This window comes from Neofelis nebulosa, chromosome 6 (assembly GCF_028018385.1).
Source record: "Neofelis nebulosa isolate mNeoNeb1 chromosome 6, mNeoNeb1.pri, whole genome shotgun sequence".
Taxonomy (NCBI): Eukaryota; Metazoa; Chordata; class Mammalia; order Carnivora; family Felidae; genus Neofelis; species Neofelis nebulosa.
The window spans coordinates 127,893,033-127,915,487 of NC_080787.1; the positions used below are offsets into that span (position 1 = coordinate 127,893,033).

General features: G+C 45.6%; 2 long non-coding RNA genes and 1 pseudogene across 4 annotated transcripts in view; 2 read left to right on the forward strand and 1 right to left on the reverse strand.

The window, feature by feature from the left end:
- The first annotated feature begins 3,035 nt into the window (after nt 1–3,035).
- The window catches only part of LOC131514929 (uncharacterized), an 87,544-nt gene continuing 68,124 nt past the window's right edge, over nt 3,036–22,455 (forward strand). For 2 of the 3 annotated variants that reach the window (XR_009263348.1, XR_009263347.1), the window contains exons 1-2: nt 3,066–3,178; nt 21,503–21,578. This is a non-coding gene — a long non-coding RNA (uncharacterized LOC131514929). Of the gene's footprint in view, nt 3,179–21,502; nt 21,579–22,455 lie in introns of all 3 variants that reach the window. The other variant, XR_009263349.1, reaches the window with a different exon arrangement.
- LOC131514928 (protein BEX5-like) lies at nt 8,256–10,082 on the forward strand (annotated as a pseudogene).
- Nucleotides 13,506–22,455, reverse strand: part of LOC131514930 (uncharacterized) — a 45,327-nt gene continuing 36,377 nt past the window's right edge. The window contains exon 3 of the long non-coding RNA XR_009263350.1: nt 13,506–13,793. This is a non-coding gene — a long non-coding RNA (uncharacterized LOC131514930). The remainder of the gene's footprint in view (nt 13,794–22,455) is intronic.

Here is a 22,455-nt window from a genome sequence, read left to right on the forward strand (position 1 = left end):
CCTCACCAGAACCGTATCAGTCAGCACCCTGATCTTGAACCTCCCAGCCTCCAGAACCGTGAGGAACAAACGTCTCTTGCTTAAGCCACCCAGTCTGTAGTATTTTGTTATAACGGCAGAACATTCTAACACAAGGCCTATGGCCCTGGGCGCTCGAGGCTGCAACACCTGAAGTCGCTTTAAGTACCAGTCCTCACAATGGCTTTGAACTCTCAGGACAACCGGGACAGTTGCTTCATTGAATTACTTCAAGATGCATGATTACAGCTAGTGTGACTGAGAGTGAGGTGGGCAAAGGAAAAGCCACTTGGAGAGCAAAGAAATAAATGTGACCGTTTCCAGGGGAGGCGATGTCCCCAGTTTCAGAATAAGCACGACGACGCCCACACCCCGGCCAGGAGAGGGATTGGCATCCGGCAGGACAGGGGCTGCGGGACCGGGCTTTCACTTTCTTCATGTCTTCCTGTTCCAACTCACTGTCCCTCCCGTTCTAGTGCAGTTCACACCTTGTTTCACTTTATTGTCATGGTTTTCAGAATTGTATCCGTATTTCCACCTTCAGTTTTTAAGTCTTTACTTTGTACCAGGTGCACGTGCAGGTGCTGAGACACATTGGTTGAGAAACACAGATGACAAATTCTCTGTTCATGGCACGTCTGTCCCAGTTGGGTGAGACAGACGATAAGCAAAATAAAGAGCCAAACCATGAGACCCATTAGAAGGCTGTAAGGTGCATCTGCCATGTTGTTTAGGATATTCAATTCAGCAGTAGAAGAAAACAACTGATACGGAGGGAACTCATATGTGAGCATATATAAATAAGAAAATTAGTGGTAAGCGAGGTGTGTTAGAAAGATGAAGTAGAACACAGATAGGAAGAAACAGCAGGGCCAGGATACCTGACAGTCACGATACTAAAATACGCGAACGATACTCAGTATTCGTGAGTTCTTAATTTGGCCACACAGCTAGGTAACGTGTTCTGGCCCTAAGTGACCTTTGCCCAAAGAACACAAAATCCTTGCTGCTCAGAAGGCTGGTTGACAAGCAACAGCCAGGGCCATGTAATACTCCCAAACACCCTGTCTGTCTGCTGAGACCCCATGATCAAAGTCAACTCTGGTCCTGGTAACTATCAGGGTACGGTGGTGTGGGAGAGAGAGAAACAGACATCTTGAGTATCGGTGTCGCTGTGGACCCAGGTACTATGGTTTTTCTAACCATGTGCTGTGTGAAGCATGTAAAGGAACCCCATCATTCTTTGTGTGAGTTTCAATTGATTTAATAAACCATGTGATTCAATCATCCTAACTGATCTGCGAGCCTTTCCAGGAGAGCTTGCCTAGTTGTGGACTTAGAGGCTGTCGTGGCCATGAAATAATTTCCCATGTGACAAGGATGAAAAGTGCTACAGCATCAGAAATAGAGCAAAGAGGGGAGGGGGAGGACTTCAAATACACCGATCAGGAAAGGTCTGGGTGAGAATGCGACAGCGGAGCAAAGACTTGAAGGACTCAGGAGAGCAAGACAGGCAGAAATCCTGAGGAAGCCGATTGCAGACACGGGAACCAGACGTGCAAGGAGTCCAGCCGCGAGCTTTATTGGCAAGCTCTGGAAACAGGAGCAGCCAAACAGCAAGGAGGCAGGTGTGGCCAGCCAGGAGTGAGGTGGCCTGTGGGAGACAAGGTGACAGGTCGCAGGGGCATCCCTACAAGGCCTGCCATGTCCTTGTAACACCGTTGGCTTTCAGTCTAAAATGCTTTCCATTGGAGATTTTTGGATACGGGAGTGGTTCAATGAACATTTTCACAGGATCAGTCTGGCTGCACCGAGTGGACAGGAACAGGGACAGAGCATGGCAGCCGGTTGGGAGAGAACTGCAGTGACCCAGGCAAAAATGACGGTGGCTCCCACAAGGAGGTAGCCGCAGAGGTAATGAGAAGTGAGGAGATTCTAGACGTTTTGGAAGTAGAACCGACAGGGTTTGGTACTGGATTGGGGGTGGGAGTGAGAAAGAGAGGAGTCCTTCTTGAATCCCAGGCTTTAGGCCTCGGTCCCTGGGATGGAGATGCCATTAGCTGTGGGAGCAGAAAACTGGGGAGTAGTTATCATTTTACTAAGGAAGGGGCTGAAACTTCAATAACCTGCCGAAGTCACACGGGAAGTGAGCTGTTCCAGCCAGGAATCACTTGAAGCTAGGTCATGTTTCTAAGCTGACGCTGTTTCTTTCACCCCCTGACAAGAATTTACAGAGAGGAGTATATAGGGAGGGGGGCGCGCGGAGGGAGGGGGTGGAGGGAGAAGGGGGCATGGGAAAGGGGCGTACACCGGGTGGGGGCGCACGGGGAAGAGCGTGTGAAGAGGGGGTGTGGGGAGTGGGCCGCACGAGGGGGGGGGCGGAAGGGAAGGACGCGTGGGGAGGGGGATGCCAGCGGGTACCCACCTCATGACACGCTTAGGAGGATAACTAAGCCAAGAGTTGTAAAGTGCTCAGGGCAGTGCTGACAGGGTAAGCGCTGCACAAGCACTTAATAAATACAATTGGGGTTCACAAACCCTTAGAGGTCCTACGGCCCTATTTCCCAGAATCCACAATTGTCTTGTATATCTCCCCCTGAACTCCGTGCTCTTGTCAGTTCATCTGGAATCATCTGGATAACCGCCTTAAAAACTGACTTCGGCTATGCTAGTCCGGTACCCTCACGCACACTCGTGTGCTGCACTTGCAAAATCTCCCAGTAGTTTTTGCGGAGAAGCGCGGCGGGAGATTTGTGGCACCTGCAGCTCACCATGGGACAGGCGCGCTGGGCTCTGAAGCCAAGTCTGGCCGGCAGGCAGCTCCCCAGGCAGCTCCGTGGTCACGTTGTGGGCAGACTGGCATCGCGGGTCCATCTCTGCGCATGCGCATTGCGTAGTGGGAAACGCTGCAGCCGCTCCGCGGTCACGTTGCGGGCAGACGGGCGGCGCGCGTCCATCTCTGCGCATGCGCATTGCGTAGTTGGAAATGCTGAGGCCTCTCCGTGGTCACGTTGCGGGCGGACGGACGTAGCGGGGCCCTCTCTGCGCACGCGCATTGCGCAGTTGGAAACCATGTTTCGTTCCTGCTTCTAGCAGTCCCTGGATTAGATACCCGCTCTCTGCACCTCGTAAAATTGCTGCAGTATGACCCTATCTTCAAGTGAGTAAGACAGCTTTGTGGGGTTATAAAGTGGCATTTAAAACCCTCGAAGAGGGAGCACTGCCCGTACCCTGCTGACGTTCCTGGGTGGGAGCAACGAGGCTGCGTGGGGCAGTGGAAGATGCTGGAGGCTGGAACCAAGGGCCACTGCCTGAGTGAAGAGCTGCTGGTGCTGCCAGGGGCAAGAAGCAAACGGGGGGGGGGGGGGAACCAAGTCCCTTCGCCCCGCTCCTGCCTTCCTGCCTCTCTCCAGGATCCCTTTGGGCAGAACCCTACAGGAAGGTGACACAGGGAAAATACGGTTTCCAGAGTCTCCGGCCAGAATCAGATTACATTAGATATAAAAGTACTTAGAAAATGGGCTATGCATTGAAAAATAACATTATTGAGGAATGCTATGGGAAATGTTACTTGGTAGTAAAGGGTTAATCTTAAGTCTAGGATTTTCATATTCTTCTCTTTAACCACTAACATGTCTATATGTGAACAAGTAGGTAAAATTAACGTTAGCTTCGTGCCTTAAACTGTTTTGTTCCAGACACTGGTACCCAGAGGAAGAGATGTCCAATGTTCTGGCTATAATGGCTGCGTATATAAGAGTACCCCTGACATGTGGGCAATTATCCTAGGCTAGAAAAATCGCATGTCGTAGGTCTGGGAGGGTCGATATCTCACACTTGCTTCTGCTCCACTAGTAGCATGGAGGAAGTTGGATTATGTCACTGGAATGCACACATGTGACATTGCTGGAGCAAATCATCATAAACATGTTTGTATTTGTGCTAGATATTGGTATATACGTCAACATCTTCTTTTCTTTTTTCAAAAGTGTTTTATTAATTATTTTAGAGAGAGAGAGAGAGGGGCAGAGAGACAAGGAGAGACAGAATCCGAAGCAGGCTCTAGACTATGAGCTGTCAGCACAGAGCCCAGCACGGGGCTCGAACCCACGAACTGTGAGATCATGACCTGAGCTGAAGTCAGACACTTAACCAACTGAGCCACCCAGGTGCCCCTCGACATCTTTTTTAAAGTGATTTTCCCACATGCTTCCTCAAACATACTAATATTTCCATTACTATTATTCATTTCACAGCAACAAGTCTTATATTAATGTGTGGGTGGCCCACCAGAGCTCACCACTAAATTATCATTTATCTTTGAGAACCCATGAACTTCTTTTGTTTTCCAGAGACACACCCATTTTGTAGTTCATGAGATGTGCATGTATTGCAGATTATGTTGATTTGCTTACTCGACAAATAATAACCAAGGCCTTACCTACCATAGACCTGACCCAATGCTGAGTCATCAACCAAAAGGTTATGGTCCATGACCTCATGGTGGTTACAATCTATCGCGAAAGGCCAGAGATAAATACATAAATGTACAAACACAAAGGAATTCTACGAAGAATTTTAGGGAAACAAGGGTGAAGAGCATAGGAAGCTAGCGTGTAAGTTTAGAAAGGCCTCTTGAGGAAGTCATATTTGAGCAAAGACCTAAAGGATGTGATGGGTGTGTAGGTAAGTGGGAGGATTTCTTGCAGAGCCGAAAACAGAAGAGAAGTCTGTGAAATGGAGAAGAACTTGGCCCACTGCAAGAACAGTTGGAAGCTCGGTCTGGCTAGTGTGCAGTGAGAGGTCTCATTGAGGCTGGAGAAAAGCCAGATCCCACATGGATTTGGATGGTATTCTGAGGCCAACCAGACAATGGAGTGGTGCATGCCACTTTGACTTTGTATGAGGAAAGGATGGCCGAGCAGGAGTGAGCGGCAGGAGTTGAATGAAAGGCCCTGCAGCAGTCCAGGTGGTATCACCAGGTGTCTCCAGGGGTTGACATTCACATGGAGAAATGACGATGGCTGGACTGGAGGAAAGTCGTAAAGAAGAAGGGAAGTAGCTGTGAAATCTACTTTGGAGGTCTAATCTGCAGGACTGGTTATTCATTGCATTCAGAAAAAAAATAGTTCCGGGTTCCCAGTCTGAGCAACTGGGTGATGGCAGATGAGGAACAAAAGACAGGAAAAGGAAGAGAGACAAGAGAAAGAGTGGGGAAGAGGCCAAAACGGATGTCAGGAGTGAAGAAAGCAATCTTTAGGAACAATTATGAAATCTTAAGGCACACATAAGGCACACATCCTTTGGTGTTAACTTGCTCGGCACAAAGTCATTGCTCTGATCTCTTGGAGAGGAAAAGCCTTTGTTGGAGATGATCCGTGCCTTTTCTGAGGTCATATTGATTTAGAAAATGGCAGAGCCAGGGGAAACCACGAGCTGAATTCTTACACGAATTGGGACCAATGATCAGAATAATCCGGAGATAAACCACCACCTCTAGGCTTCATGTTCTGTGCTTTACTTTAACTGTTTGGATGTGGTCACAGGCTTTGCCAGAAAGCCTCTGGAATTTAGACAGATTAATAAGATTGTATTTGCAGGCACTCCTACCACAATCTTTCCTGTAGACTCTTAAGTGATGGCGAAAAACTTTCTACTCTAACTTAACTGCTAAGAGAAAGAAAAAGTAATCCCTCTTAACTTGATGTTCAAGGTATTTCCCCAGTTATGGGGATTGAGGCACCTGGCTGGCTTATTTGGTTAAGCGGCCAACTGTTGATTTCGGCTCAGGTCCTGATCTCAGGGTCGTGAGTTTGAGCCCCGCATCGGGCTCTGAGCTCACAGCACGGAGCCTACTTCGGATCCTCTGTCTCCCTCTGTCTACCCCTCCCCTGCTCACACTCACACACTCTCCCCTGCTCTCTCTCAAAAATATAAATAAATAAATAAATAAATAAATAGATAGATAGAGAAATAAATAAATAAATAAATGTACGTCCTCAGATTTAATACTGATAGATGAACTCATTAGCTCCTACTGAGGAAGGGTAAATATGGACATTGCCATTCACCGAACCTGACCGTGGAGTCAGTGGCTCTAACACTTTATCTTCATTGTCTCTGGGCTTAGGATAAATTATTTGTCACGTGTAAATCCTAGCTGAAGATGCCTGCAGGTGGAAAGAAAATAAGGCAATGAGACGTTGGCTTTTGATTTACCACAGCTCTGTTCATGGGAACAATGCTTAGCAGTTCAGAGCACAGACTCTGGGTTTGGATTCTCACCCCTCTCCTACTGCCACCAGATTTCTAGCTGTGTGATCTTACGCTACGTGCATCCATACTTTGTACCTCAGTTTCCTTATCAGTAATATGGGGATATTAATTTACCCATTCCTAGGGTCTTTTGTGGATGAAGTGAGGTGCTGTTTATACAAATCTGACTATGACGTGCTATTCACGTGTTAGCACAAGCACACATACTGCGCAAGTGGGCTGTAGGTGGTGTGTGTTTGGATTGTAGCGCTTCATAAACAAACCACAGGAGGATGTAGTGACTTGATAAATGGGGCAGCCCTAAAAGCAAATGTTTGTACTTAATTCTTTCTCAAAGAATTCGTGGGTTGCGCTGGAGCTTCAACATAAAGAATATAAATAAGACTTAGCTTGCAGAAGACTTGATAATATTTAGATCTTTGACTCTCATTTTTCACTTGTGGAAGGAATGCAAAAATCCTAAAATACGATAGCCTCTGGTGAAGTAGCTTATAGTCTTAGGGAAGAGGTGAGTACACATTCAGAAAGTAAATGAACCAAGCTGAGTGGTGGCAGTGTTGAATGTAAATAACTGCAGGTCAGACTCAGGTTCCAAACTGTAATCCCAGAGTTACAGCCCACAGCCACTTTTGAGCCCTAACAATGTACCAGAAGCAGAGCATCCTTCCAGGTCCCAGAGCAGTGGGTTATAGACAGGAGAACAGGTCTTACAGAAGAAACTGCTTTTGAATTCCATCAGACGGTGTGCCAGTGGTGGAGGCCCTACCTGGTGGGCTTTGTAGTGTAGAATCAGTTACAGGAGTTGTTTCTTTGGTACACGCTGTATCTTTTAGGAGTTCATTGTTCCGTAAGAAAGAAGACATATGCCCAAAAAATGTATCCTCTCACTCCCTGCTTAAAACATCAAAGTGCTTAGCAAAGTATGTAAGATTGTTCATGATGTGGTTCCTGCTTGTTGGTGTAAGTTAGGAATGCTTTCAGCTGCAAGGAATAGAACGTTCCATCAGCAGTGGCTTCAACCAGCGCTTCTCAAGCTGTGATGTATCTTCCAGTCAGCGGAGCTTCTTATTAAAATGCACATTCTGATTTAGGAGGTCTGAAGTGAGGCCTGAGATTCTGCATTTTTTTTAAGTTTATTTGGTTTTGAGAGAGAGAACGAGTGTGTGAGACAGGGCACAAGCGGGGGAGGAGCAGAGAGAGAGAGGGAGACACAGAATCCAAAGCAGGTGCCAGGCTCTGCTCTGTCAGCACACAGCCCAATGTGGATATCACACCCATGAACCATGAGATCATGACCTGAGCTGAAGCTGGACACTTAACCGACTGAGCCACCCAGGCTCAGATTCTGCATTTCTAACAAGCTCCCAGGTGGTGCTGATTCTATTGGTTTAAAACCTACAATTTCAACAGCAAGACTTTTAAAGAATGCAATTTTCCCTCTTTCATATCACAGGAAAATCTGAAAGTAGTTCCAGATTTGACTCAGATCAACAATGTCAGTGCTCAGGGATTGGCACATCGGGAACTGGCTGAAAAACCATGGCCCACAGGCCAAATCTAACCCACTGGCTATTAGAAATAAAGTTTTATTGGAACACAGCCATGCTCATTTGTTTATGTAGGACGTATGACCTCTTTCATGCTAGAAAGGCTGAGCTGTAACAAAGACCAGATGGCCCATAAAGCCTAAAATGTTTACCTTCACCTGCCCTTTATGAAACAAGCTTGCTAACTCCTAGCTTATGCATTAGTATTCACTCAGCACCTGGGCCTATCATGTCTCCCAAACTCAGTGAGGACTGTTGACAAGGAAGAAAGGCAGGCAGTAACCGTGTCTGCAACATGGCTCCTCTCCGTCACATCCTGCTGTCCCCTAACATGCAACTCATGTGCCCCCCGCCCCCCAAGGCACCAGGCTTCTTCACTGCATCTTCAGAAAATGCCAGATGTGTCTTGAGAACAGCAAGATCGCTGAATGTTTGCTAAAAACAAGGTGGTAAAGGACTGCAGCCTGGGCAGGCTGCTACAAGAGTGACACGGAGGATGGCCTCAGGTTCCAAGCTAAAGAGTTTGGACTTACAAGTCAGTGGGGGACCTTGAAGATTTTTAAAGCATGAGATGAGTTTATTGTTGTATGCATATAATTCTGATAACACAATGTAGGGTGGTCTGTTGTATTAGTCTGCTTAGACTGTCATAATAAGTACCACTGACTGGGAGGCTTCAACAACATAAATGTATTCTGTCACCATTCTGGAGGCTGAAAGTCCAAGATCAAGGTGCTAGAAAATTCAGTTCCTGGTGAGACCTCGCTTTTTCTTGTGGATGACCAATCTTCTTACTGTCTCCTCACATGTCCTTCTCTGTGTTTAAGCAGAGAGAAAAAGAGAGGTGTTGATAAAAATGGTGGGCAGAGAAAGGAGGGTGAGCTGTTGGGTCCCAGCCATGTTGAAATTCCTTATAAATAAACCACGTCACCATCCAGCAAGTGGTTTTGACTCCCCTGCCCAGCAAGTCGTCCATTTGCATTCAAGAAATTCAGGTCCATTGGCACAGCAGATTTCAAGGCTAAGAGAGAAAGACTCTGTTGGATCCCTGCAGGAAAAGTAAGCAGGAAAAAAGTTTCAACATGGAAAATGTCCTCCGGGAAAGAGAAGGAGAAAGGCAGGCTCCAGTGCAGAATGAAGAAGAAGCCCACCCTTTGGGAGGTGGTGAAGGCCAGGAGCCTGGAGGAAATATTAGAGTGGATTTGGCCCCACCTGCCCATGATGGTAGAGAGGATATGCCCAACAAGCTTGTCAATAACGTTGACATGACAGATGGAGACACAGATGATACGGAACTTTTCACGGATGACATGAGGCGGCTAAGGAGGAAATCAGGGGGCTTCAGTTGAGGTACAGTTTGCCCATTCTTATAGGAGATCCCCCTCACCGTGACCATCATGATGAGTTTTGCCTTATGCCTCCAATGCTGAGATTAGTAATAATAACCCCCCTGCTTCCCGAAGTTGCATTTTCTTGATGTGAACCTATGGTGTTATGTCATTTTTCTGATTAGAGATTCCATTTTGCCTTACTCTGGAAGTTTTTCTGTCAGGGAAGTTTCATCAACTTGCAGGAAAAGATGTTTATTACATGCTGTAAAGGTAATAAAGCAGTTTAAGAAGCAATCTAAGAGAGAGAGAGAGAGAGGTGTATTTCCTCTTCTTACTGCATTAGGGTCCCACCCTTCTATCTTATTGAACCTGAATTACCTCCCTGAATTCTCCGTTTGCAAATAGAGTCACGTTGAGGGTGAGACTTCAACATATAAATTTCGGGGACACAATTCAGTCCATACAACCAATGGAAAGAAAAACTTAAGCAGGGAGACACGTTGGAGCCACTTTAAAATGCTCTTTTGACTTAATGCTAAGAATGCCAAACACCTTTAATGATACATTGTGTCTTTTGTGAGCTGCAAGGCCACTTACCACTCTGCTTTCCCTTAGTTGGCTTTGGAATTTCCTTTCATGTGTGCTTATTTTCAAGTGTGATAACCCTATCCTAGTGCCTTTTGACTATCTCTACTTCCAAATCAACAAATATTTACTATCTCCACATGATATGCATGACCCTGAGCCAGGTGTTCTGAATGAAACAACTCATGAGACTTGCACCTTGTTCTTAAATACTGAAACCAGCAAAGGACAAAGACACAACACTTATGTGGCTGTGGCTAAACTCAGACAAACCTGGGGCGGATTCCAGCTTCCCTAACTACCAGCTTCAGCAAATCATTTAAATTCTTCAAGCTCCTATTTTTCATCCACAAATAGGCATGATAATAATATCAGTCTCATAAGCTTGTTGCGAAGATTAATAAAATAATAAATGTACGGTACAGTTCCTGACACATGGAAAGTGATTGAATACAATTTAGCCTTATTGTTTTTACTGTTTTTAATATTACTATAGGGAAGAGGGTGTTTGGACTTTTCCTTCTGAACTCCCCTCTTTCCACTGCTTTTTTTTTTTTTTTTTTCCAGTCTACTTTGGAACTGCAGGAGACTGTCCAGTTTTCTTTTAAAAGCAGAGAGAGGGGCACCTGGGTGGCTCGGTTGGTCAAGTGGCCGACTTTGGCTCAGGTCATGATCTCGCGATTCATGAGTTTAAGCCCTGCATCAGGCTCTGTGTTGACAGCTCAGAGCCTGGAGCCTGCTTTGGATTCTGGGTCTCCCCCTTTCTCTCTCTGCCCCCCCTCCCCGCAAATAAATAAAGATTTTAAAAAGGTGGCGCAGAGAGAAAGAAGCTCTGTGAGGGTTCTCTGAGCAGAACCCTGGGTGCAGATGTACATGTACCATGGGTGACAATGTTGTGCCTTGATTTAATCTGCTTCAATTCCGTTTTCATCTTCTCATTCCTGACCTTTGAGATCCATTTGCTGTAGAAGAGGACAAAGAACTCCATTACACAGCCGCTGATTGCTCTCGAGGCATTCACTCAATAAATATTTATTCTGCAGTTTCTGAGTGCCAGGCACTGAGTCAGTGCTGGGGACAGAGCTGTGGATGTGGCAGCTCCAGGCTCTGACCTTATGCAACACAGCCCAGCCGACAGCAAACACCCAAGGGCAAGCAGAGCTCTGGAAGCCAGTGGAGTGGGACTCAGCCTAGGCTGCTAGACATCACCGTGACCTTCCACCAGGGACATCGGGAGTCTCCTCTGCAAGGTGGCAACTCTTAATTGCCCAAACTGGAAACCCAAGGTGATACGAATAATTGAAAGCATGAAATCTAAACAAAGGATTAAGCAGTAGGATACGGAAATCTAATTATATCATTGATTTTAAATTGCAAAAAAAATGTGAGCTAAGAGACAGTTTTAGCCTCTTCCAACTTTTTCTGGCCAGGAATGTTAGTTCACAAATCACAATCTGATGATGAAGGGGTGATCGTCGATATTTCCTGTGCCGTCTCCCAATGCTCAGGACGACAATTCTCAGGAAACCACCAATGGAGATTAAACTTTGAATTTGGACTCAAAATGATGTGGCATGCTTGGAGAGCACCAATTTCATCAACTGGATGGATGTTTGGAGCTGCTCCAAATTTGCTCAGTTAACAAGGTTGAGCTGGCTTCCATGAAAATGGTAGTTCTAATGGTTACAGACTCTGTAGTGATTTTATGCAAAAGTAGCATCCAGCTGCCTCGCCATCTGGCAAAGATCTGATTGCCATCCCCTTGAGACCCAGGAAGTCATGATTCTCAAATCACAGCTGAACTTGGCTGGCGTGGGGGTAGGGGCCGAGGCCTGGCCTTAGAACTACCCTCCCACTGGAATAAGTCAGGTGTTGGGTCAGAGCCCAACCGACCTCAGATTTAGCCCCCCATCCGAGACTCATTCTAGGATGGCGAGGGCTGCCTGAAACCCCAGTTTGAAGATGTCCCAAATGGTGCATGAAGTAAACCTCCAGGATGAGCAAGGCTCAGAGTCAAGCAGGAGTCAAAAGACCTGACACATGTTGAGCACTTGTGTTTTTGCAGAGCTCTAAATTCCACTTGAATCACCTGGTAACCACTCTGCCACAGTGCTAAGTGGTTAACGGGAGGGCAGTCCTGCAAGACAGGGAGTGGGGGGAGGTGCTAGAAAAATAAGTGTCCTGGAGGGCTTAGATAAGAATTCAGAAACTGAGGTGATGATAAGAAGGCAGCACAAATCACACGGAGGGAACAGCAGGAGCGAAGACTCAGAGGCACTGGACCTCTCTGCTGTGGGACGTCAGTCTTGGTATGCCCACCTGGAAGATAGTGGAATAACCGGCATATACCAGGTATTAGGATCAATCCTGACCCTTGCAAGTGAGGGAAAGGAGCTTCCTGATGCTTGCATGTTTCTCCTTCCCTGCTTGCAAGGCATCTCCATGCCTCTTTCCCACTGGCCTCGTACCTGTGTTTCTGCCATTAGTGTGTCCTGTGAGGATGCTCTTTGGGAACAGGTGCTGGAGGCTGCCATGACTGCCCCGAACTTGGGGCAGGGAGGGGGACACAAACCGTTGTCCCCCACCATTCCTTAGTCACCATGACAGCAGGAAGGCCTGGGGTGGGAGGCCAAAGGTGCCATGCTCCTTCCCTAACCTGGCTAGAATTAGCCCTGAGATGAATTAAACATGAGCCCACCTGGTCTGGGGGCAGCAGCATTGTCAAAAAAGAAAAAAAAAAATCAGAAACTGAGACCCAGGCAAAGGTCAAGCTACGTGAACAGGTGCCCTCGAAGACAGGTTTAGCAGTCTGTGGGTCACCTCAACTTAGGGGCCATGTTAAGACAGTCAAGACAAATGAGAGCTGAGAGGCGGACAAAGAGGGACTTGGAAAATGATGTGGGAGACCAGAGGTGGGTTTGGGTTCCTGGTTCCTGGTTCCCACTTCCAGGTCCATCTCAGAGCAAGAAAGAGAAAGCAGTTCTCTCCTTACCAGTTGATGGACAACTGCCAGGTTACGGAGAGGGCTCAGGTTGCTAGAATTCCTTGATTCATGCTGCTGGGGTTAACAACTGTGGTCAGTAGAGAGAGCAGGAAGGGGATGGGTGGGCAGGCTTTAAAGGACAACAAGTCAAATGTTGTCATTTACTTGAAAGGGAACACTGATTCCATGTAGGGCACTTCTGAATTAAAAATAGGAAGAGGATGACCTCACGCTTTGGGGGAAAATGTACTTTCGTTTTTACCAATTAACATTATCCCTCTCTGACTGCAAATAAATGTCCCTCCTCTTCCCATCTAGGACAACCAACTGAAAGCACAGCAAATCTGCTTCACTCTCTGTAGCTTCTTGGAAAGGAAGTGAATGAATGACTCCTGGGTCGTTTATGAAGTTCAGTTGTACATCCAGATAGGGCGGCAGGCTGCTTTGCTATCTGACCACTCAAGGGAGTGAGGTGACACCATAGAGAAGTCACAGGGATGCTCCAAGGCCCTTCCTCACTCCTCACTGCCCAGGGGGTTTGCCAGGCTGCACAATGGAAGCTGAAGAGAGGGCATCATAGCCAGACGGTATGGCCTGCGATTCTGATACCAGCTCTGCCAGCTCCTGATTTATGAGGCTTGGGGCAGTTGATCTGTTCCCTCTCAGCCTCAGTGTCTGCATCCCTTAAAGGAAGGGGTTGTATTTTGTGATGTTGAGGAATGTTAGGATCAGATGAGCTGATGAGAAATTTTGCTCCTCCCAGGTCTTCTCAGACAGAAACCGGGGAGTCATGGGAGACACCTTACTCTCCTGTTTCTCACTATTTTCATATCCTAGTTCTCTCTTGAATTCATCCCTTCCTCTTTCTTCCAGTTGCCCCTGCTTTGCACCAGGAGCTCACGCTCTCTCCCCTGGATACGCTGGGTCCCAAGTGTCCAGTTTTACCCTCCATTTATGCACCAGCCCCATTCACTCCAACCCAGTGTTAAACAACTGCCAGAGAAGAGCCATTCTGTCTTTTCTTTCTGCATCATCAGCGTTAAGCGTGGTCATCTGAAAAATGTTTGAAGAATGAAGAACTAAGTAGAGCCATTGATTAGTGTAACGATTTTTACAAAATAGTATATGAATGCGAGCTATTCTTTTTCAGCTCAATAAGCATGAATATTTACCATATATCTGGCACTGGGCTAGGTGCTGAGGATATAAAGATGAGTTGGATATAGTTCCTGACACTTAATGACCACCTAGTGAGCAGGGCAGGCTGTGTAAGAGAAATAGAACCAATAGGAGGTGTATCTCCATAGAGATTTATTTTAAGGAACTGGCTCACACAGTTGTGAGGTCTGGCAAGTCCCAAATCTGCAGAGCAGGTCAGCAGGCTGGAGACCAGGGAAGAACTGACATTGGAGCTCTAGTCTGAAAGCAGCCTGCCAGTAGAATTCCTCAATCTTTTCTTCTTAAGGTCTCGACAGATTGGACAACGCCTACACACAATGGGGAGTAAATCTGCTTTCCTCCAAGTCTACTGATGTAAAAGCTAAAATATACCTTCGAAGTGACATCTAGACTGGTGTTTGGCTTAATGTCTCGGCATCAAAGCCCAGCCAAGTTGACACATGAACCGTGCACATGGGTAGTCGCTGACAGCACAATAGATACTACTTATGTCTACAAATGGTGCTAGGTCTTTTTTCAATGAAAAATCTCTCTATGCTCTTTGATGTTTTTACTAGCGTTTGTCAGTTGTTCTTTCTGGTTATGCCGTGCATGCCACTGGGTGCTTGCTTCCAGGTGTGTCATTCAGTGCTCACGATAACTTGTGATGTAGTGTGCTGTCATCGTTTACAGACAAGAGAGGTCCAAGTAACCTATATGAGGTTCCACAGCTAATATGTAGTAGAGTTGAGATCGAGTGAAGGCCTTTCCAACCCAAGGTCAATGAGCTTTCTACTACGTCACAATACCTTTAATAAGCATTGAGCCGGGAGCCTTGGCTTTCCCCAGGGAAGCACTTATTTTGCCAGGAATTCTGTAGTATTATTAGATTTTTGTAACAGGGTCCCTCTGCATATAAGGATGTGAATCAGTTTTCCCAACTCATTTCATATTAGCTCCACATGTGGGAGAGGGTATGATGGGTCACAACCATACTGGATCATGCTGAGTCAATCACCCCAAGAGGAAGATTCTCAAATATCATTATTATGACTGAGCTTTCTTCACACAAACACAAAAGTCTCTTTACTCCAGGCCAGACATAGGGCACCTAGCCACAGGTCTTTCTCAATAGAGCAGATAGAATTATCCACGGTAGGGAAATTGGGTATAATTAAGTGTCTGCTCAGCATATAAGGAATATTCTGCTTTAGGGGCACCTGGGTGGCTCAGTTGGTTAAGCGTCTGACTTCAGCTCAGGGCATGATCTCACGGTTCGTGAGTTCGAGCCCTGCATCAGGCTCTGTGCTGACAGCTTGGAGCCTGGCACCTGCTTCAGATTCTGTGTCTCCCTCTCTCTCTCTGCCCCTCCCCTGCTCACTCTCTGTCTCTCTTTCTCAAAAATAAATAAACATTTAAAAATTAAGACAAAAAGAATATTCTGCTTCAAACCTATGAAAATGGGGGTGCCTGGGTGGCTCAGTCAGTTAAGCGTCCTACTCTTGATCTCAGCTCAGGTCTTGATCTCAGTATCATGAGTTCAAGCCCTGCATTGGGCTCCATACTGGGCAAGGAGCCTACTTAAAAAAATAACAAAGTAAATAAACAAACATACCAAAATTAAGTAGGAAACGGAATGCAGATAAAAAAATGCATTGTCTCTGGAGCTCCAACCTTCACAACAAAAAAGGATGCATGATATAAACATGGGAATTCAGTGACTATTTACTTATGGCCCAGGAAAGGCCAAACTCTGTTGACATTTCAAGGGAAACAAAATGAGTAAGACGTGGTCTTCTACTTCAAAGACACAAGGAATGGGGAAGAATGGAAGAAATATTTCTTGAGTGACTTTTACATGGCAGTCTTTTGTTCTAATTGAATCATTATAACCATCCCACCAAGTAGGTGGTACTGTCCCCTTTTTGGAGGAGGAAGTGTGGTCTTGGCAAATGGAAAGACTCGCCCAAGATCTTACAACTAATACATACAGTAAATAGTACAGCTGGGGTCTTCATCTAGATCTCTCTCTCTAAATCCAGCGCTCATGTGCCTTAGCCTGAATCACACTGCAAGGAGATAAATATGCAGACCATTGCCACTAGCAAAGAAACATAACATTAAGAAGTAACCAAATGCAGGTGGAAGAATCAGACGTGTTATTTGAGATGGACTTTAATACAATAGACGGTATCTTTCAGGTGGAGATGAAAAAAAGAGCATGAGCAAGATTTGGAAGAAAAACTAGAAGGTTGTGGAGGATAAAGAGTTACACAAGTTTTCTCAGGGCTTTAAAATCAGGATGAGCATTTTAGAAGGGGTAACTAATATGGATTAGAACAGCAGATTGGAAGAAAGAGAGACCAGGTGGGAGATCCCTGCAAGTGCTCTCTAGAGAGCCAGCGAGAATGGAAAGGGTATCACAGAGGGAATCATGGGTGATGCTGAATTGATGTGATAAGCCAATGGGTTCAGGTTGCTGCAATGAAACCAAATCCAGGTGATGGATAGGTAGAGTAGGTAAGCATCATGAACTAGAGGTCTCAACGGAGATGAAAGGAAAAGCAGAGGGAGAGAGGAAGGAATGGACTTTGAGAAAAAAGTAGGGATTTCAGAATTTGCCATCCTGGAAGTGAAGCATATCTGAGTTGTGGCCAAGTGTAAGACGTGGCCTTGCTGGGGTGTGGCTGAGATAGAATGAAAACAGTGCTCGTCTGACTGGAAGATTATGAATGTGGAAGTCACCGTGAAGGCTGGCAATGAATCATATGGAAAGGAAGTCAGTACTCTAGAGGCTGAGAGCTTTGAAGAAAGTGAGAAAAAGTTCTCAGAATTGGAGGCAACTGGGACCCAGATGCAGAGAGAAACAGAAAAGTTAAAGGTTTACCAGGAGTCAGGAAAAAAAAATTGTCTAAAAAATGGATAGTGCATTATCTGTCAATCATATGAAATATTTCCTTAAGAAAAAAAAATGCTCTCACTCCCAACTTAAAATTAGGAAAAAGATTTAAAAATAGGCATTCCCGTAAAGAATTATATTTTTTGTATTTGCTGTCAAGGAATGTCAGAAGAGGCAACTAATGCTGTCAGATCAAACTGAAGTGTCTTACTGTCATCTTTCCTTGCCTGTCCCGTGACCCACCCAGTCACCGTAAACCCAGTGAGAAAGAGAGTGATGGAAACTGAGCAAATTATCTCCCAAGTTTGTTGAATCAGTCACTTGCCATCACTGAAATGAGCTTGCATGTTCAAGGACGCCCTACCCGCCCGTATCACTTGTGATGTCAGGTTGAATGGGCAGAGTGTTGGTCCCTGTGCTGTGCAAGAAGATACACAGCCTCAGTGAATAACTTCTAATCTGAGGTATAAAAGGAAAGTCTGCCCAACAGGGTACCACGAGCTGCATTCCAGCCCCATGACACGGCATCAGGTTCCACGACTTGGTCAGCAATTGTGCTCCAGTTGTTGCTTCCATCAACTACAGGGTTTTGCAAGCCTGGAAGTTCCACCCACCCGGAGCACATTGCTGAAGCTTATCTGGCATTTGTTCGTGAAGAGCTCATTGCACTGTCACACGTTCTCTGGTTTAGACTTGATTCAATTGTCACATAACCCGGGGGGGGGGGGTGGGGGGGTGGGGAGGGGGGATGAAGAGCTCTGAACACCAGTCTTTGTGTCATTTTAAGTTTTCTATTGTTAGTGCTTTGCCTGCTAGGGAGTTCCAGAAAGTCTGCTTGACGATTATGGGGTGGGGCAGGGGTAAGACGTGAGTGGTAAAGCTGTCGGTTATAGACTGAGGAAAACAGTCCTGGTTGCTGGCAACTGGCCAGATTTGCCTGCTTTGTGCTGACATCAGAGTCTTAGTTGGAAGTAACCTTAGAGGTCAGTGAGTCCAACTGCTTGTTCAAAGCAGCGTAGTTAGAATATGGACTTTCAGGATCAAGGAACTGGCTGCTTCCATGGAGCAGCTTAATGGCTGTGTTACCAACCTGAAATCTAAATGTTGGCCAATATTTACAGAGTGCCTACTGTATGGCAGGCAGGCACTGTGCTGCTTCTTTATTTATTATTATTATTATTTTAATTTTTAAATGTTAATTTTTAAATGTTTATTTATTTTTGAGAGAGAGTGAGCATGAGTGGGGGAGGGGCAGAGAGAGGAGGACACAGATTCTGAAGCAGGCTCCAGGCCCTGAGCTGTCAGCACAGAGACAGATGCGGGGCTCGAACCCATGAGCCGTGAGATCATGACTTGAGCCGAAGTCAGACGCTTAACCAACTGAGCCACCCAGGCGCCCCATGTGCTGCTTCTTTAAATGCATTCTCTTGAATAGCCCTCTCGGCAAGCCTGCAAGGTAACTGCTCCCATTCCGATTTTCCAGACGGGAAACAGGATTTGAACACACATGAGTAGAACAGAGCCTGTGTCCCTACCGCTTATATTCCATGCTGGCTCCCAAGGCCCCTATGTGCTCTTTTAGGGCACAACATTCATTTTGAATTATCTGAACTTTTACCCCTCGGCCTTGTGTAACTCAAAAATTCTGCCAGCTGCTGTCTGGGGTGACATAAATCTATAGCTTCTTTCACAATAATATTAGTAATACCAACAAAGTAGGTTTTTAAGTAATTTGCAAGCATGTTAGTTTCATTTCTTTTCACACAAGTCTTAGAAAATGGATACAACAGGGGCACGTGGGTGGCTCAGTGGGTTAAGTGTCGACTTCGGCTCAGGTCATGATCTCACGATTAGTGGGTTCGAGCCAATATTGGGCTCTGTGCTGCCAGCTGAGAGCCTGGAGCCTGCTTCGGATTCTGTGTCTCCCTCTCTCTCTGCCCCTCCCCAGCTCAGGCTCTGTTTGTCTGTCTGTCTCTCTCTCAAAAACAAACAAACAAACAAAATGGATACAACAGGTAGCCTATAGTCAAGGTTACTCATAAGGAGTCAAAACAGATCATTAAAATCCCTAAGCCACAGCTGGGAAAATGAGTCCAGGAGCCAGACTCTGGCCTTCTAATGTGGAGGCTAGTGGTTCAGAGAGTGTTTTGCCTGGATAGGGAGCATGGGCACCATCTGGGAACTTGTTTAAATGCAAATTCTCAAGGCTCATCACAGGCCTGATAGATCAGAGACTGTGGGGGTGGGTCCAGCAATCTGTGTTTGAACAAGCCCTCCAGGAAACTGGGGTGCACATTCGAGCTTGGTCCTAGACCCGTGCTTCTTCCATTGCCCAGCATGGTGGCCAGGGCACCACCCCTCATTCTGAGCTCTGCAATGACTACAAAGAGGAAACGGTGGTCTAGCAGAATCTTTTGTACCTGAAGTGAATTTCCTCAGGATTTTCTTAATATTATGCTTGAGTGTCTCGGTGTCAGAAAAACAGGTCTCAGGCCCTAAAGATGACATCAATCAAAGGCCACCGAATTTAATTTTTTTCTACACGACCTCAAGGATGGCAATCCTACGAAAGAGAGATTGTGGGGTTTTTTTTTCCTACTACTTACAAAATGACTTTTTCTTGAAAAATTTTTTTAAGTTTATTTATTTGAGAGAGAGAGTGAGCATGAGCAAGAGGGGTGGGGGGAGAGAGAGAGAGAGAGAGAGAGAGAGAGAGAGAGAGAGAGAGAGAGAGAGAATCCCAAGCAGGCTCCACACTGTCAATGAAGAGCCCAACTTGGGGCCTGATCTTACAAACTGTGAGATCATGACCAGAGCTGAAATCAAGAGTCAGATGCTTAACCCACTGAGCCACCCAGGCGCCCCCAAAATGAATTTATCTTACCTCCGCAATATTGCGTTTGTGAAATACAACCACATCATAATCACAAATGGCTCTTAGAGCATTTGGGTTTTGATAGGATTTTGCCTATAATCATTAAATAAAGGAAATATTTTTCCAATGGACTGTTTATTACACCAAACAATATTCATCAAAATGTTAGATCCAGGATAGTCATTTGATGACTAGTGGAGTATATGGGGCCCAGGAAAGTGGACAATTTGGACAGAAAGTTGAGAACTGACAACTGACCAAGCAAATGACCACCAGTAGAAATATCACTTATTCAAAATCAATATTCACTGGAACGAAAGCACTGCATAGAGCACAAGAGCATGGCTTTTGATGGCAAATGAAGCTGGGGTCCAGCCATAGCTTTGCCGCGTACTCTTTATAGCACATAGGGCACATTACCTTCCTGCCCTCAGCCTCACTCTATGCATCTGAAAAATGGGGATCATAGTCCCACACAGTGATATCCTGAGTATTAAATGAGCTTAAACATAAAAAGCACTTAAAATCCACTGACTAAAACAGAGTGAATACTCAAAAACTATTATCAATTAACTTTATGCAGTAAGTATGTATATGTTCCAGGCATGTACTAGATCAGATGCCAGAGGTGTAACAATGACTGTCACATGATCCTTGCTTGCTGATCCTTAAGTCTGATCCTCTCACTTTATTCTGGAAAAGTCGGTTTTTGGTTTGTTTTTAATGTAGCATTCGGAACATATCCAGAATTTACCATATAAATTCTGGCTGGCTTGGCCCCTGGTATAGCTTTTTCCATAAGTACAATATTTTAACAAATCTAAGAAGCCGTCATTGAAAGATGCATCATTTTGGGTCTGATTCCAAAAAGCACTGCCAATCATAGCTGTAAGATGCCATCGATTGGCAAAAACTCCCTAATTTCAATTCAAAAGGTGAAAAAAAAAATCTCTGTTTTAGAACTAATGCAATATGGTATTTTCATTTCCCCATCCACAAAGAAACCTTCTGCCTGGACTATGTGTGTATATGTGTTAACACGATGGAGGGGGAAGCGGCTCATGAGAAAGACATTTCACAATAGACCAGAACTGGCTTTAAGGGAAATGTACCAAGCCAGAAAATAAGTAAAATATTGGTGTGATAGATCCTGTACTCAGAGAACAGTAAGCTCCTGCCCTGCCTGTGTGCCCCATGATAAGGACTGCAGCCAGTCAGTCAGTCAAACATACATTTATTTGGTCCCTACTATTTGCCTTTCGCTATTAGGCAAGATACCATCTATTCTCCGTAGGGGTTCACATTCTAGTGTGAGAGACATGAAAACAAGGTAGATCAATGGTTTCAGTAGAGTGAGATATGCACAAAGTCTAGAAATAGTGCACGGAAAGTGATTCCTTGGGGGTGAGGGTGGGACAGTAGTGAGTATGTATGAAAGAAGGATTTCTGAGAAGGCTGTGTTTGAGCACGCATTTGAAAGATAGCCTAGAGCTGAAGGAGTAGTTAGTGACAGTAATGGAACTCGTGTGTGAGAAGGTGTGAGTGTCATTATGCCTCTCCTAACAGTATGCCCTTCCTCAGCAGGACAGGACCAACCTAGGGAAGAGCAGTACAAGTTTCCTTCCGCCCAATACGGTGACTTTGCAAGCCCGCACAAAGTACCTCACTATTAAACACATCCACAAAGACAAAACTAAAACAAAAACTTGCACAGGCTGGGTACTTTTTTTTTTCCACGCTTGCCTTTTTCAAGAGCAGCATTAGGACTGCATCTGAAGGAAAAGTGGAGATACTCCTTTTCTTTCTAATTCTCCATATTTTCTCCACCAGAGAAATAAAGGAGAAAAATACATTGTGTTACAAGACGAAGAAACCAAACTCGTCATGAAGTTGGTAGAAGATACAAGTAAGTCGGAGAGGTAGAGGCGCAGGTGTGATTTTTCTCAAGCAGGGGGCTGGCTATGCATTCAGGGATGGTCTGTGTTAGCCGAGAGTGTGTACAGAATTGATTCTGCTTTTCTCTGGACACTGACTCAACGTCTCCTTTCTGTCTCCAATGAGCACTGACGGTGCAGTAAAGATTTTATTATTCGGAGGGAACTCTGGCCAACCTTGACACTTCCACAGGAATTCATTTCCTTGACCCTGCCAGCTTGTCACTGCCAACACAGCGTCCCTCCTCACATGGTGGTATAGATTGGCCCACAGTTGAGAGCTGCTCCTCCCTGGTTTCAATTTAATAGCTGTCATTCGTCAAATTGCCTTCTTCCTCCATCTGCCACCTACACCTCATCTACACTCTGATAACACACCAGATAACACCAGTTTGATCACAGTTTCGTGTACCAGGGCAACCGTATTGCCGATGACTCATCTCTGGACTTTCTGGGATTTCAGGCCCAATGTGTCCACAAAGAATATATGCATAGCCCAGGCTCTCTCTGAAATAAAATCCTGGATCGGTTGCACAATTCCCTGGAAACGAATTGTGGCTAATCAGAGATAGGAAAGAACATAAGATTATGGTTTCAATCAAGGAGACCTCACCCCATAGAAATATCTTTGCATGGCGATCATGAATGCACCACCAAAAAGGTGGTTTCCTCTGTGTAGGGCGTTCTCAAGGCATCTTACCCTATTCTGAGATGATAGGTATTTTGGAAGGATCCAAAGCTATGAAAGAGGAGAAACATAGGGGCACCTGGGTGGCTCAGTCAGTTAAGTGTTCGAATCTCGGTTTCGGCCCAGGTCATAATCTCATGGTTTCATGAGTTTGAGCCCTC